The sequence below is a fragment of the Typopeltis vanoorti genome, chromosome 25, assembly GCF_054136105.1.
Source record: "Typopeltis vanoorti isolate ZY-2024b chromosome 25, IOZ_Tvanoo_1.0, whole genome shotgun sequence".
In the NCBI taxonomy this organism is placed as follows: Eukaryota; Metazoa; Arthropoda; class Arachnida; order Uropygi; family Thelyphonidae; genus Typopeltis; species Typopeltis vanoorti.
Genome location: NC_143573.1, coordinates 47296305 through 47311089, shown reverse-complemented (window position 1 = coordinate 47311089; position 14785 = coordinate 47296305). Strand labels below are relative to the sequence as shown.

General features: G+C 35.7%; 1 protein-coding gene across 1 annotated transcript in view; it reads left to right on the top strand.

Annotated features, from left to right (window-relative positions):
* Positions 1 to 13882, top strand: part of Cpsf6 (cleavage and polyadenylation specificity factor subunit 6) — a 467838-nt gene extending 453956 nt beyond the window's left edge. Inside the window, exon 18 of the transcript XR_016550513.1 lies at positions 13867 to 13882. The gene's annotated coding sequence lies outside the window, so the exon portion shown is untranslated. The remainder of the gene's footprint in view (positions 1 to 13866) is intronic.
* Positions 13883 to 14785: the final 903 nt, after the last annotated feature.

Genomic DNA, 14785 nt, shown 5'->3' with positions numbered 1-14785 from the left:
ATCTCCAGTTAAGCCAGTCCCAATGTCATTAACATACATGTTAAACCATAATGGTCCCAAAGTCGATCCCAGGGGCACTCCACTACCTTCTTCTTTTGGGATACTATTCTTCCATATATAACCTGCTGATACTTATCTGACAGCCATTCAGCTTTCCAATTCGCTAGTCTGTTATCTAATCCCATCTCTTTCAATTCCATTACTAGCTGGTCAAGATGCAGTCCATCAAAGTACACCACTGTAATGTATGTTCATATCCTTTATCAAGTGAATTTGTCATTTTGTTGTAATATGTAAGTAGATTGTTAAAGCATGACTTACCCCTTGCAAACTCATGTTGATCATCATCATAAAGAATACAGGTAAACCTCGTTTAACGTAAATTCGATATGCTCAATAATCAGTTAGTGCGATTGAGTGAAATGATACTATTTCCCACTTTAAGTGAGTGATTAATCAAGTAATTCAATTTTTTTGCATTGCACAAAATTTTTTGTTGCCAATCTGCAGTGAGTGGAAAAGCTAGAAGTCATTAAGGGACATGAAAATGGCACTTGTAATATAATGATTGGGCGAGACCTGGGATGCGTGAGTCTACAGTTTGGACTATATTAAGTAAGAGCGAAAAATACAAAGAACAAGAAAAAGTTGCTACTGCTTCTTTAAGCATGGCTGTTAACTGAAATAGAAGCCCTTTAATGATTGAGATGGAGCGTCTTATATCACTCTGGATTGACTAAACAAACACATGTAATAACCACAGTAATAAGTTTTAATAAGTAAATATTTCATCCTAAGTATCATAGGATATCGTCAGTACAGTTAATTCAAACAATACTAGGAATAACATACAGTTAGGGTGCATGATTACAATGGAATCCCAATATGTGTGAAGTAGCATGTTATAGAATTAAATTAAAATATATCTGGAAAAAAAAAATAGATTACATTAAGATAACATATATAAAAAAATTATTTTACACAATTTTGTATGAAAATTTCCCATACTTCAGGAATAGCAAGAACGTCAAATGTAAGGTTTAGATTTGGTCTGTGAAGTAGGGCTTCAGCACTTTCTTTATATAAACATGAATGTTTATATAAAGATCTATGTAGAAATTTGGTCTTTTTCCAATGAATCCTATGGTTTGAGTTTTCAACTCCATGTTGTGCGAGGCCAGATTTCTGCAGTTTGATAAGACAGATATGGTCTTGATGTTCTAAAATGCGTTTATGAACAGATCTACCTGTCTGTCAATAGTAAGACAATTTACAGGAGCATGGAACCTCGTACATGCCAGGTAGCATCAGAGTGAGAGTTTGTCTTTAGGAGAAGGTACCAAGTTATAGATCTGGTTGATTGGTTTATAGGTAGTAGCAAGTTTGTATTTCTTCATAATTTTTGAAAGACGTTCAGAGATGCCTTTGACATAAGGTATGGGAATCCTATGGGCTTGTTCTTGTTTAGTGTTATGTCATTGTTTTTCTTATTTTTTATCTTCCCTCTCTATCTTTCAATCACTATTTTACTTCTTCAGATATCAGGCCTAATATACTTGCGTCTAGGATTGTTTCCTCTTCGGATACTGGCAAATTTATATTATAAGTGGTAAATTCGGAATCGGAATCAGGCATGACTCAGGTATAGGCAAATAAATCATGTTTATTGGAATATCAAAGCAAAATACACTAAAGAAATTCAGGTATTCAATTTATCTCAATACTAAATAAGGAAACTCGAGTTAAAAGATCAACACATTTTAAGTTTAAATCAAAGGTTATAAAGCATGTAAGACACAGTGACTGATAATTGGGATAGATATCAAATAATATGGTGTTAAGCTAAAATTCCCTTCTGCAAGCTATTCATAAGATAATATAACTAACATTCTAATGTTATTCAGTTACTATACATCTACAGTCCTAATCTCATTATGTTAAATCAATCACATACAACACAAAAGACTGCTTCCAAACAATTCTTCTTATTCTCAAAAGGAGGCTAACTATCTAATTAGAGTCTGTCTGCAAAAGTTCTTTAGAATAATGTTCATAATTTACATTCACAAGTAATTTTCTCTCTTTTAAGGGATTCTAAACACAAAATAGAGTAATTCTACTTTACTGAACCTTTTCCGACGTCCTTCAGCACCATGTGTACATCTGGTTACCTCTTGTCTATTGGCTGCCCTTACGCCAGTGTAGGGGCTACGCTATCTTCATAATTACAGTCGATCACGGACTCGATTCTTTGCGTCTCAGAAAACATCTCTATTCCTCTCGATGGGACTCTTCAGCGAGGGCTCGATTCTGCTAGGGCTGGAAAATTTCACCTTCAGCTCTGCGTGGAATCCTACAACATTCTCAGGAATGCTTGCCATCCAACATCGTAGCACTGATGCTTAATCCCCCCCCCCTTACTCGAACCGCTGGCTAACTTCCGAACCAGGAAAACGAAAAGGTAAGCGAGAGCCGATGCGGCGCTCATTCCCTTATATTCTTCATTCGAGTGCCCCCTTTTTCGGAGTCCCCTTTGCACATGACCTGTATCTTTTCTCCCCTTGGGTTCATCCCTTGCTCTCCCCTTTGCTGTTATACTCTTGAATTCGCAGAATTCGCGTTGACGTACTTTCTGCATAAGCTACTGCCTCCGGCGTTATGCTGGACACGTGTAGTTGTATACCTTCTATGAATTGTTACTTAATATCTATCTGGTGACTCACAATCATTCTATACAGCTAAAGTGAGGCTTAAATAATATTAACAAATTCCTCTTTTAAGACAATCTCTAATTCGATCTTGGTATGATCACAAGAGATTAAAATACATGGTACATAAAATAAAATGCAATTTTATACATATGTGAAGAAGTTTCACTTTAATTTCAGCTGATGTGCAGGTATTTCTCTTTGTTTGTGTATTTTAGTATGTTAGACCGTGAATGAATGATTTCTTTGCAAGATTCCTTCATTCAGGATCTAACACTAGGGTTGATGTGTAGGGAAGTGACTGATGATTTTTTGAGTTGTTTTAAGATTGTATCCATTTAGTATGGCTGTATTTTTGATATTTCCAATTCTTGGTTTAGAGATTCTTCAGAGGAGCAGAATCTGTGTGCTCTGGTTACTAAGATTTAACAATGCCAAATTTTTGAAATGGATGATGAGCAGAAGAATTGTGAATGTAGCGACCTGAAAATGTCGGCTTGCGATAGACAGAAATGGAGATGGAACCATCTTCTTTTCTTTGGATGTGTAAATCCAGAAAGGAGATACCCTGTGGTGATTCTTTTTCTAGTATGAATTTGATGCGAGGATAAAGAAAGTTTATTTACTGTGGTTATTACGTGTGTTTGTTTAGTCATGAATTCTCCACAGGTTTTTGTACAATAAACTCTGGATTGAGGATTATAACCAAAAAAGAATAAACCTTAGTACAGGGAATATTCAGGCAAAAGCTCTCAATATTTTTACCTCATTGAAAGAGACCAAATTTCAAGAGGAATGTGAAAGCTTTACTGTGAGTTTAGGATAGTTTGACTATTTTAAAAATCAAACTGGACTGCATAACATAAGAACAATCTGCTAGTGCTGATAAAGATTCTGCGACCAAGTTTTCCTGAAGAATTGCATAGAATAATTCAGGAGGGTGATTATGACGATTGGCAAATATTCAACATCCACGAAATTGGTCTCTTTAGGAAGTGTATGCCAATAAAAACTTTCCTAGCTAAAACTGAAGCATCTCAACCAGGATACAAAGTATCTAGAGATCATCTTATGCTTTTATGAGGAAGTAATGCAGAAGGAAACTTTAAACTCAAGCCTATGTTAGTTTATCATGTGCACAATCCAAGATCTAACATTATTGAAGAAATCAGCACAATTGGAAAAGAACTTGGATTTAATGAACTGCATAATGAAGATGTGAGAAACTTGCTCGATTCCCATTCAGAACTGTTAAGCGAGAATGATCTCCTTCAACTAGAAGAACAGCGTGCATATGAAGAAGAAGAAGAAAGTAAGGAGTGCGAACAAGAAGAGAATGTTGTGACTAAGAAGCTAACTGCAAAAGAACTTGAGCTAGTTTTCAATCACATTGAGTATGCCAAGGAAATTTTGTTTGATGCTGATCCTGATATGGAACGAAGATTCAAAGTCCGCCAAAATCTTGATAAAGTAATCACCAGCTATCGCAGATTGCATGACGAGATGAAAAAGTCGAGCATGATTTAAACATCTTTACTTAATTTTTTTGTAAAAAAGTAGCTCATTCAAATGTTTAGACATTAAATAAAAATTTAAGCAATTGATTTTTATTAATTTTGATGATTTTATCCTCTAATATAGCTTATACTGTAACTGAAGGATGAATTATAATTATTCCTATTGTTTACTGTATTTTGACAGTAAACAACTCTGGGATGAACTGGAGCATCAGGTGAGGTCAAGGGATGTCTGCCCCACAACAGTCCAGGACTTCATTATTCACACCACAGATTGATAACTGATGCAGAGATATAGTTGGAAGTATTGAATGAGCAGTTTATCAGTGTATTTCATCCTTGTAAAGTTAACATCATCAAAAGCTGGAGCACTGAGGGTGTAGTGAAGGAGGAAATGATGGTGAATGGGTAGGAGGTATATGAGGAATTAAGTAACCTTGATGTTAATATGGCAGCAGGAGACTTCACAATATTGCATGACTTAAAGGAATACTCTAGGTAGCAGCACCTTTGGTGCAACTGTTTAACATGAGTCTTGCAACAGGATGAGTATCAAAGGAATGGAAAGTGGCAAAAATTATGAAAAAATATAAATGCATCATTACCTATAAACAAGTATTTCTCAACATGGGGCAATTAGAAAATGATGTTGCATTTGTCACCTCATCATTGATATACTCCAAACACTCACCATTGTCAGCGAGAGGGGGACATCAAAATCTTTGAGATGTTGAGGTGGGGCATGATCCAAAAAACGTTGGGAAATACTGCTATAAACCAATCAACCAAATTCATAACCTACTACCTTCTTCAAAAGACAAACTGTCAGCACTGATGCTACCTGGCATATACATAGTACCATGTTTGTGCAACTTGTGTTATTATGAACAAACAGGAAGACCTGTCAATAAACATCAAGACCACATCTGGCTTATCAAACTTCAATCTGACCTGACACCACATGGAATTGAAAACACATGATCCAATGGGAAAACACCAAGCTGCTACATAGATTCATATATAAATATGAATGTTTATGCAAAGAAAGTGCTGAAGCAATTTTATCTATTTTAATTTATTTTCAGCCCAATAGTTTTAACCCATGTATATGTGACTGTGTACATAGAGGGATTTCAATTTAACAAATACACTCTGTTGTTTCTTTATTCAAATTCCTTATTGTTGTTCACAGTTTGTACTGATGATGTCTTACAATATCTAAGACAAAATATCTGCATAATAAATTGAATTTTTACTCTGGCACATGTGTGATTCCATAGTTCAAAACAGTTACAAACAAGAAAGCTGTTTGTGATTGTTTTAGGTAGGAAATGAATTTCATTGACCAATGTGAAACCACTTTCCCCCCCTCCACACACTTGATGTGCTTCAAAAAGTTCCATATTTGATCTCTAGAGCAAAGTTTTTGAATTTTCTTAATTATGTAAGAATAAAGAAAGTATAAAAAAAATTATAAAAAGTAATAAAATAGAATAATAAATAAATATAACCTACTCATACTGATGTAATATAGGTGTACAACCTTAATTAATGGGTGAGAGTCATATAAAAAAAAAAAAAAGTGATACATGATCTTTGTCACTAGCCTTATCAGCTGCCAGAAGTTTTAAAATACCAATATTTTCACTCTCCTGTATTTTGTCATTAGTCAAATGACAGTTCTCAACTTTTTTTTATCTTTCTGTTTGTCAGTCTTACCTATGTCTACTTGAGCAAAGTAGTCATTAAATTCTTCCAGTGTTTAAGACATTGAAATACCATCTTTTACTTTTGGTGCAGATAGAATTCTAGTGATATAGAATCATCTAGGAGAAGGGTTTTTTTAATGTATCGGTTCACACTCATGAAAGGTTGCGAAACCTATAACACAAAAGAGGTTATGGCAAAGAAAAAAATGAACCTGTTGAGATGTTTCTTGAACAGTGTTGGAGGCTGTTGGTCTTGGAGAAAACAGTGTGTTTATCTGTCAGTGTGGGGAAGAACATTCCAAAGAAGAGAGGCATTTGGAATGAAAGAGGACAATGAGAAATTGGTTTGGTGAGTTTCAAGTGAAACTGTTTTTCAGCAGCTACTCATGTTTTTACATCCACAGAAGAAAGTGAAGCAGCAACACCCGTAAAAAATAAATAAATAAATAAATACACTTAGAAAAGGCAGAAACTAAACATTATGAAAAAAGTAATTGGAGGTAAGTCTGAGAGAGGAGTCACCTGTTAAGTGGATGAATATGAACAGACATATTTAGGGTGGTTTGGTTTGGTGCTCTAATTCAAATGTGAAAATGGTATTCTAAGATGGGACAAATTTGGGATTTATATAATATTAGGCATTGTGCCTGTGAGTAGTAGTGTTTTTGAACAAAAGAGATTGTCAAGTTTTTTTGGAGACTAATTAGGCAATGATGTAATGTATTTGTGCAAGGAAAGTCTAGAGATGTGATTTAAAGAAGAGAAACCTTATATTGATTGGAGATCTATGTATTATCAAAGGTGAAGGGGGGGGGGGTATGACAAATAAAACTAAACTGCATTTTGATTGCATTGAAGTTCACTAGGCTGCCTTCATCTCACTATAGAATGTTAAGGAGATTAGTGTTTATGATTTCGGCTATGAAAGATATTGAAGCATGAATCATTTGACATAGTTTTTGAAATGAAAAGAGGAATGGAATGTAGTCATTAACAATGCCTAGGAGTTCTGATTAGTGAGAGAAGAACATTAATGTAGAAGGAACAGAACTGACAAAAGTGCAGAACCCCAATGTATCCAAGTACTTATGGAAACAATCCACCTTGACATAGTGGATAACCAGAAAGAAAACTGACCACCCACTTGTAGAAGAGCCTTAAGTCAGGTGATCATTATATTTTTTCAGCTCCTGTTCACATTCTGATTGTTTCAAAAGTCTTCTCTCCACCTTTACCACTACTTCCACTTATTTCCACTACTTCTGGGGTGGATGCCCTTTCTTCATGAACAAATTGCTTGTTATGTTTATCCCACCTTGATTGGGTGGGATAAATATAACATCTGGATATCATCAGGTGATTCACTCCAACTTCAATCTGCCTTTTACCATGTATTGCTTCAATGTGGTTTTGTGATTCACTGATTTTCACTAATTGAAACAGTTTACATTAGCACTCATTTCACATGAAATGTGATCAGATAGTTCATCAGAAATTGTGTCAACTTTATCTATAGAGCTTTCTTAGGCCTACTTACACTTATTTGGCTATGAAAGTAAGTTTACAATAAACCTGGCATTCCGCCTCATACACTGAAAAAAAAATACATTTCTTAGAAGGTTTTTTTAATTATGCTGTAATTTGTAGTCAATGTGTTGAGTTTATATTCTGTGATATGCTACCAAATATTTCATATATTTGAAATGCATCTATAAGGACCTATGGTTGCAATCGCAGTCAATTTTCCTGGAAATATGATCTTGAGAAATTTTATGGACCTCTTGGAGCCATTGTTGGTTCCATATACATGCACATGGACACTGAACAGGGTTTCTTGGTTTTTTTCAGCTGTAGATTCATGTTGAAGTTTCTGGAATAAAAACTACATAGAAACAGGAATGAAATAAATAATTAATTAACATAAGACAGATGTAACTTACATGTATATTTTATTGATATAAAATTTTTGCCCTAGTATCAAGGACATCTTGAGTATGTCTGCGCGGTTAGCCTAGTGGCTTTGCTCTTCACAACCATATGCCTCAGGAAGGAGTGTCCTAGGTTCGATTCCCATCAATGACGTGAGGAGCTCAAGGATCTTCCTCAGCCATAGCCAAGTTAGCCGGTCTTGGGTGTAGACAGCAGGGTTTTTTCCACCAGTTTATCTGGTGTTTTTCATCCCGCAAGCAGGCAAACTGGTCCGAGGACACACACGAATTACAGTCAGTTATACTGACCCAGCCATAGGTCTGATTCATCAGCCTATGCCGGTTCCAGAGCCCGGATAAAATTTGGGGGACTAGATGATACCGTGAACTCCCGTAAAAAGGGGGAACGCTGTATCATCACATGGAATTTATTTATTTATCTTGAGTTTGACTTTCAAATTAAACAACAAGAACAGAAACTGGTGTATTCAACAATCAAATGCATGAACTTGCACAAACATAATGCAGAGTGTCATAGTCTTAATTACATTAAGGTTCTAGTAAAAATAACTTTATATTAATGAATTAATATACACTGAAATAAATATAAATTAATTCTAGAACTTGTGAAGAACTATTTCCCATAAAAGGGATAATTTAAATCCATTGTTTCTATTTAGATTCAGTAACTGTAGCAAGATCTCACAACTTTCTTTGTTTAAATGTTCTAAGAGATTATTACTTTTATCGAGAACATTCATTTTCTTCCAAAGAGCATGATGTCTGGTGGTGATAGCATCCTCTGCAAGTCCCAATTGCTCTGGCTCATAGAACTTGATGTAGTCTAAATGTTCATCATGACACATGGCTGTAGGTCTATCTGTTTGGTCAAAATATGATAATCCACACTGACAAGGAATATGATACACTCGAAGGTGGGCTAAAGGCAGAAGTTTAGCTTAGCCTAGAAAAGTAGATATCTTGTTGATAGGGTGGAAGGATACTTGTAGGCTAACAGCTCTGAGTAGTTTGGCTATACATTCCAAGACACCTTTAACATAGGGAATGGTGACATGACAGACCACCTCTGTATCACCATGACAGAGAAGCTCTATAATTATCAGTTATCTTGTTGACATACAATTCAGTACAACCATTAGTAAGGAAGGTGACCTCATGTGATTTATTTCTTGGGAGAGCATTATTTCAGTGGAGCAAAGAGAGTGTGCTCAATGTACCAGTGTCTTAATAGTGCTAGATTTTTGACAATTATGATGGTATGAAAGAGCATGAATGTAAAGTCCAGTATCTGTTTTCGTTCTAAAAACTGAGAAATGAAGGCTGTTGTCTGGTTGAAGAAGTAATAGGAGATCTAAAAAGGCAATCCAATTGTTCTCTTCTATTTACCATTGTATCCAGTTCACTCAAGAGTGAACTGGATACAATGGTGAAAGGTGTTGATCTTATTGATGAACTCTAGTAGATCTGTATGGGACCAATGCCAAACTACAAAAATATCATCAACATATCTGCACCATAAAGATGGTTTAGGAAATATGCTATTCAGTATCCATCATTAAATCATTTCATGAAGTAGTTAGCTAGTGGGAGAAAGAGGACCCATTGATGTATGATTTGTTGGTCAAGTTTTTGGTATCTGAAGTCGCCAGAATGAGTGACAAAGTCAAATTGGCCAACAATATCTGTGGGAAAATTTTGCTTGAGGAAGCTAAACATTTCACCTAAAGGAACATTTGTAAATAAGGACACAATATCTAGGCTAAAAAGGAGATCACCTGGGCAAAGACAAAGCTCTTATCTTTTCTTTGAAATGAGAATTATTTGTGATAAATGAAGAAGACTTTCCGGAACGCCAAAAACAATTTAGAAAAGTGTTTAGCAATTTTGTAACATGGAGAGCCAATGTAGCCCCCCACAGGACATAACGGAATATTCACATTGTGGACTTTTGGAAATCCTTATAAATGAGGATGTCCATGGTAGCGCTTAAGTTTCTTCTTGGCTTACTCATCCCAATTAGAAACATTATCTATAACATTGTTTAATTTCTTAATCTGGGTTGTCATAGGATCATTAGCAAAAAGATGATGTGTAGAATATCACATAACATCAGTTAATTTTCTATAATATTCATTTTGATCTCAAACTACTAATGCTTTTCCTTTATATGCATTTGTAATAATAAAATTTTTATGATTCCATAGAGAGAGAGAGAGAGAGAGAGAGAGAGAGAGTGTGTGTGTGTGTGTGTGTGTGTGTGTGTGTGTGTGTGTGTGTGTGTGTGTGTGTGTGTGTGTGTGTAAGATCTTCATTTCTGGGTAAGACAAATTGGGAGGAAGCAGTTTGGATTTGAAAGTATTTGTGCTATTTGAAATTGAAATTGGCTAATTACATCTAAAGAAATATCACATAGCACTTTGTCAACCACCAGAAAAAAAGTCCATTATTATAACGACTTTTGGTGTTAGCACGAAATCTGGACATTTAGAAAGCACATTTAATTCCCCAGTAGTAAGAGCCAGCAAAGGTTTGGTGGATTGGTAGAGCCTCTGCTTCTAATGGCTCGCAAAAAGTTACTAGGTTTGAGCGCAGTTAGTAGTTAGAAGGGATCAGTCATTCGATGGTGTTGGCACATTTTCCCTCGATGAGTCTTTGGACTCCCTGGAGGTGTCACATAATAATAATAATATATAACTGTCTTCCCCTGAGACATTAATAACTGTCTTTTGAGGATCTTCAGTGGCTGGACCATTCCCAGGTCAAAAATCAGTGATATCATACTGAGATGGAAGCACAGGAAGTCAACTGCAAGTGCTAATTGCAGTGGATGACTCACGACACCCATCAAACATGACCATAAGGTGCTACGAAAGATAATATGTAAAAATTGCCATTCATCAGCTGACGTGTTGAATGTGGAGTTCTGTGCATCATCTGGCGCATGAATCTGCACAAAAACATTCAGAACTGAGGCTCACAACATGGGTTTCATGGTAGAACCCCCCCAATATGCAATCCCCACATTACCTGAATCAACATGTAGTATCATCTTCAGTGGTGCAAAGAGTGTGTACAGTGGGACATGGAAACTTGGAAAGCTGCATTATGGAGCGCAAATCATGATGCACCCTCTTCGAAGCAAATGGATAGGTGTGGTGTAGCGGATGAATGGTGAACACCTTTCCAGAGTGCGTAACCCCAACTATGAAATTTGGAGGTGTTGATGCGATGGTATGGTCCTGTTTTCGTGGTTTCACCTTGGATTTCTGTTTGTGGTGCTGCAGACATTGAATTCCAAGAGGTATCTGAACAATGCAATGCTTTCTACTTTATGGCATTTCTACAGAACTGACCATTGTCTCTTTCAGCAAGATAATCCACCGTTTCATAAGACTGTTGCTGTGACTGCGGCAATTTGTGGACGTGCATGTCACTCACCACACTTGACTGTTCACAGAGCCCTTATCTGAACCCTATTGAAAACCTGTGAATGAACTTTAGCATTGGATGAGGTCAAGGAACATCCACCCCACAACAGTCCAGGACTTCATTACATGCCTATGGGAAGATCGGTTAAAAATTCCCATTGATCAGAAAGTATGCCCTGTAGCATGGCTACTTGTTCTTCACACTGTGGTATCTGTTGACTTCTTTCCAAGCAGTGTAGCTTAGAAAATGCTTAATATTGCTGCTTGGCATTATAATTGTTCAGACCATACGTATTAATTTATCCAAAAGAGTCCAACTAATCTTCTTTGTTGTCAACCTTCATTGGATTTTACAGAAATTACTGCGTCTTTTGAGGATTTCAAGTTTCCAGGAATTTGTTTGAGATTTGTTTAGATCTGATTCCCACCTGAGACATCCAGCTTAGGTAGTTTTGCCAGTAGTATTTCTACTGCCAAGCCTCTCAGGCTTGTCAATAAGTAATACTTACAGGTTATACTCTCTTCACTAACTCTCCAATTTATTCATTATATATTCTTTCTTCACTGCAAACATGTTTGGCAACATTCCACGTTGCTGAAATTATTAAGTGAATTAATTGCACAGAAAAATAACTTAATGAGCAGTTCATAAAGGTCTTTCATTCTTGTGAATGTGACATCATGGAAAGATTGAGAGCACTTGATGATGATGAGGAGGAGAGACTGACTGTAAGTGAGCAAGAGGTGTATGAGGAATTCAGCAAACTTGATATTAATAAGGCTGTCGGACTTGATAATATATCACCACATATTCTGAAGGAATGTGCCAGGAGTTGACATCTGCCTTGACATATTTTTTTAATATGAGTCTTGCACTGGGTTGAGTTCCAAAGGAGTGGAAGGAGGGCAAGATTGTCCCGCTTCATAAGGGGGGGGGGGGGAGGTGATAGAACTCAGGCATCAAATTATAGGCCTATCTGTGTGTCAGTTGTTGGAGAAACTGGTGAGAACTAGGATCCAGAATTGGGTTGACAACAATGGTATCTTTGATGAACAGCATGGATTTCCTGAAGGGAGGTCATGTTTTAGTAATCTACTTACTTATCATTACAATAAGGTGACAGCTTCCTTGAACAGAGGAGAGGGATACACAGTAGTATACTTAGATTTTGCAAAGGCTTTTGATAATTACCACATGATAAGCCGATAGTCAAACTAGAGTGGATGGGGTTGGATATTAGATTAGTGCATTGGATTGGAGACTGACTATCTGATAGGTATCAGCAAGTTGTGTATGAGGGTGCAATATCCAGGAAGAGTAAAGTCTAGTGGTGTGTCTCAGGGATCTGTTTTAGGGCCATTGCTGTTTAACTTGTATGTTAATGATACTGGCGGAGATTTGGATGGGGATACTCAGTTATTTTCGGATGGTGCAAAGTTGGGATGAACTATGAAGAGTAGAGAGGATGTTGTGGTTACAAGAAGACTTGAATAAATTGAGTGAATGGGGATGGAAGTTCAATGTTGCAAAATGTAAGGTTTTAAAATTTGGGAAACAAAGATGGGATGTAGAATTTATGCTTGGTGGGGATATATTGTTGCAGGTGGAGGGAATAGGTGACTGACTAATGTAGTTTCTGATCTCTGGAATGTTGAATATGAGAAAAGGTTGAGAAGATGCAATTTTCAGAATCGAGTTGATAGGAGAAGGAGGGGTGATATGATGGAGACCTACAAGTTGGTAAGGGGTTGTTATAGGATCAATGTTGGAGAGGTTTTATAAAAAATGGTAGGAGATCAGGGGAGAACCAGAGTTCAATCCTGGAAGCTGTATAAGGAGGGTGGGAAGTAGGTTTTTTGCATGCAGAGTTGTGAATGATTGGAATGCCTTGCCTGAGAGTGTGGTATCTGCACAGAATTTTTGAGTGTATTTAAGGCATGGTATGATGAGCTGTGTGTATGACAAAAAGACCTTCTAGATGAGTCTTTGACTCCATTTGGTCTTGGGATAATAATAATAAATAATTAAAGCAAACTTTCATACAATTGGCTGATACAGATGGAAAAATGAACATGGACATTTTATGAATTATATTTCATTCTGTATGAAATTTAGAACTATCCTGTTACTGGTGATTTAATATATGTATTTTTCAAAAAAAAAAAAAAGAAAGAAATGTGATCTTGACAAGTTTCTATATTAATAAGAAGCTTCAACTGAAGAAATCTTTATAGAAAATAATATTCAAGATTATAGTAGAAAATAAAAATAGAGCTTTAGAGATCTGGTATATTGTGTATTTTGATTTTGAGATGTGTGTATGTGTGAATATTTTAATATTGATCATTTCATTAGGTTCCTTTTGCAATATTTATCTACTTAATGGCATTCCTTTTAAGTAATTTTTTGTGTTGTTTTTCCTCTAAATTATTCCTCCTTTGTCTGTTTACTAACTTTTTTAAGTAAGTAATAGGGTTGTGTCTAGCATTTTTTGACATTTAGAACATAGACAATGATTATTTATTGTTCTTGATTTTTTCTCCACTATTATTAGATGTATCTTTATCATTCACTTCAACAAAATGGACATGCTGGATAGCTGGAAAATATTTCATGACTTCTTTACCCAGGTAAGCATGCAATTATAGAACTAGCTGTTAAAACTGCTATAATAATAATAAAGTGCACTGTACATTTTTACATAACTCTGTGTTTGCAATGATAAAATTAGATAAAACATATTTTTGATGGAATGTAATAAAATTTGGGATTAAAGATCTATAATAAAATGCATCATTTGGTTTAAATTGAACCATTTGTAGGGATAAAATGTTTTAGTATAGTACAAAATAATTAATCAGCTCTGGTTAAGTGCAAATTGATAAAATTGCCATTATCTCAACTGAATTTTTTATCAATGCAGTTCGGTTTAAATTTAACCATCTTTTGTAGCAAACTTAGATGAAAGGTTTGAAACAATACAAAATGATGTTATGAGAGGACGATAAAATGTGAATAATGAATTACATCATAATACAGGAATGCTATTGCAAAATGCACACTTTTATGATTTCTTCTATAGCAAGTAATATAACAATAATGCTAATTAACAATAACATCCATTATTGTTAATTAATGTTAGTTAATTGCTAATTACAATCAATATGATATTCAAAACACTATAAATTTATTGTGTTTTGAACAATAGTAATACCAGCTACTCAACAATGCAGCAGCAGCAGCAGACAAAAAAAAATTACTAACAAAGCCCTATTAAGTGAAGAGAGACAGGCAAGTACTGCCACCTTGTGGTCCTTAATGCAATATATTATTTTCTGAAATAGTGTGGAATGAGTTCTACAGTTGATTTCCTTGCGTTTTGGAAAGAAAAACCACACTTGCCTGTTCCACACATCTACTTACCCAGGAACCAGTCAAAGAAAAAGTTTCTCTAGTCAGTGAAATCAAACTTA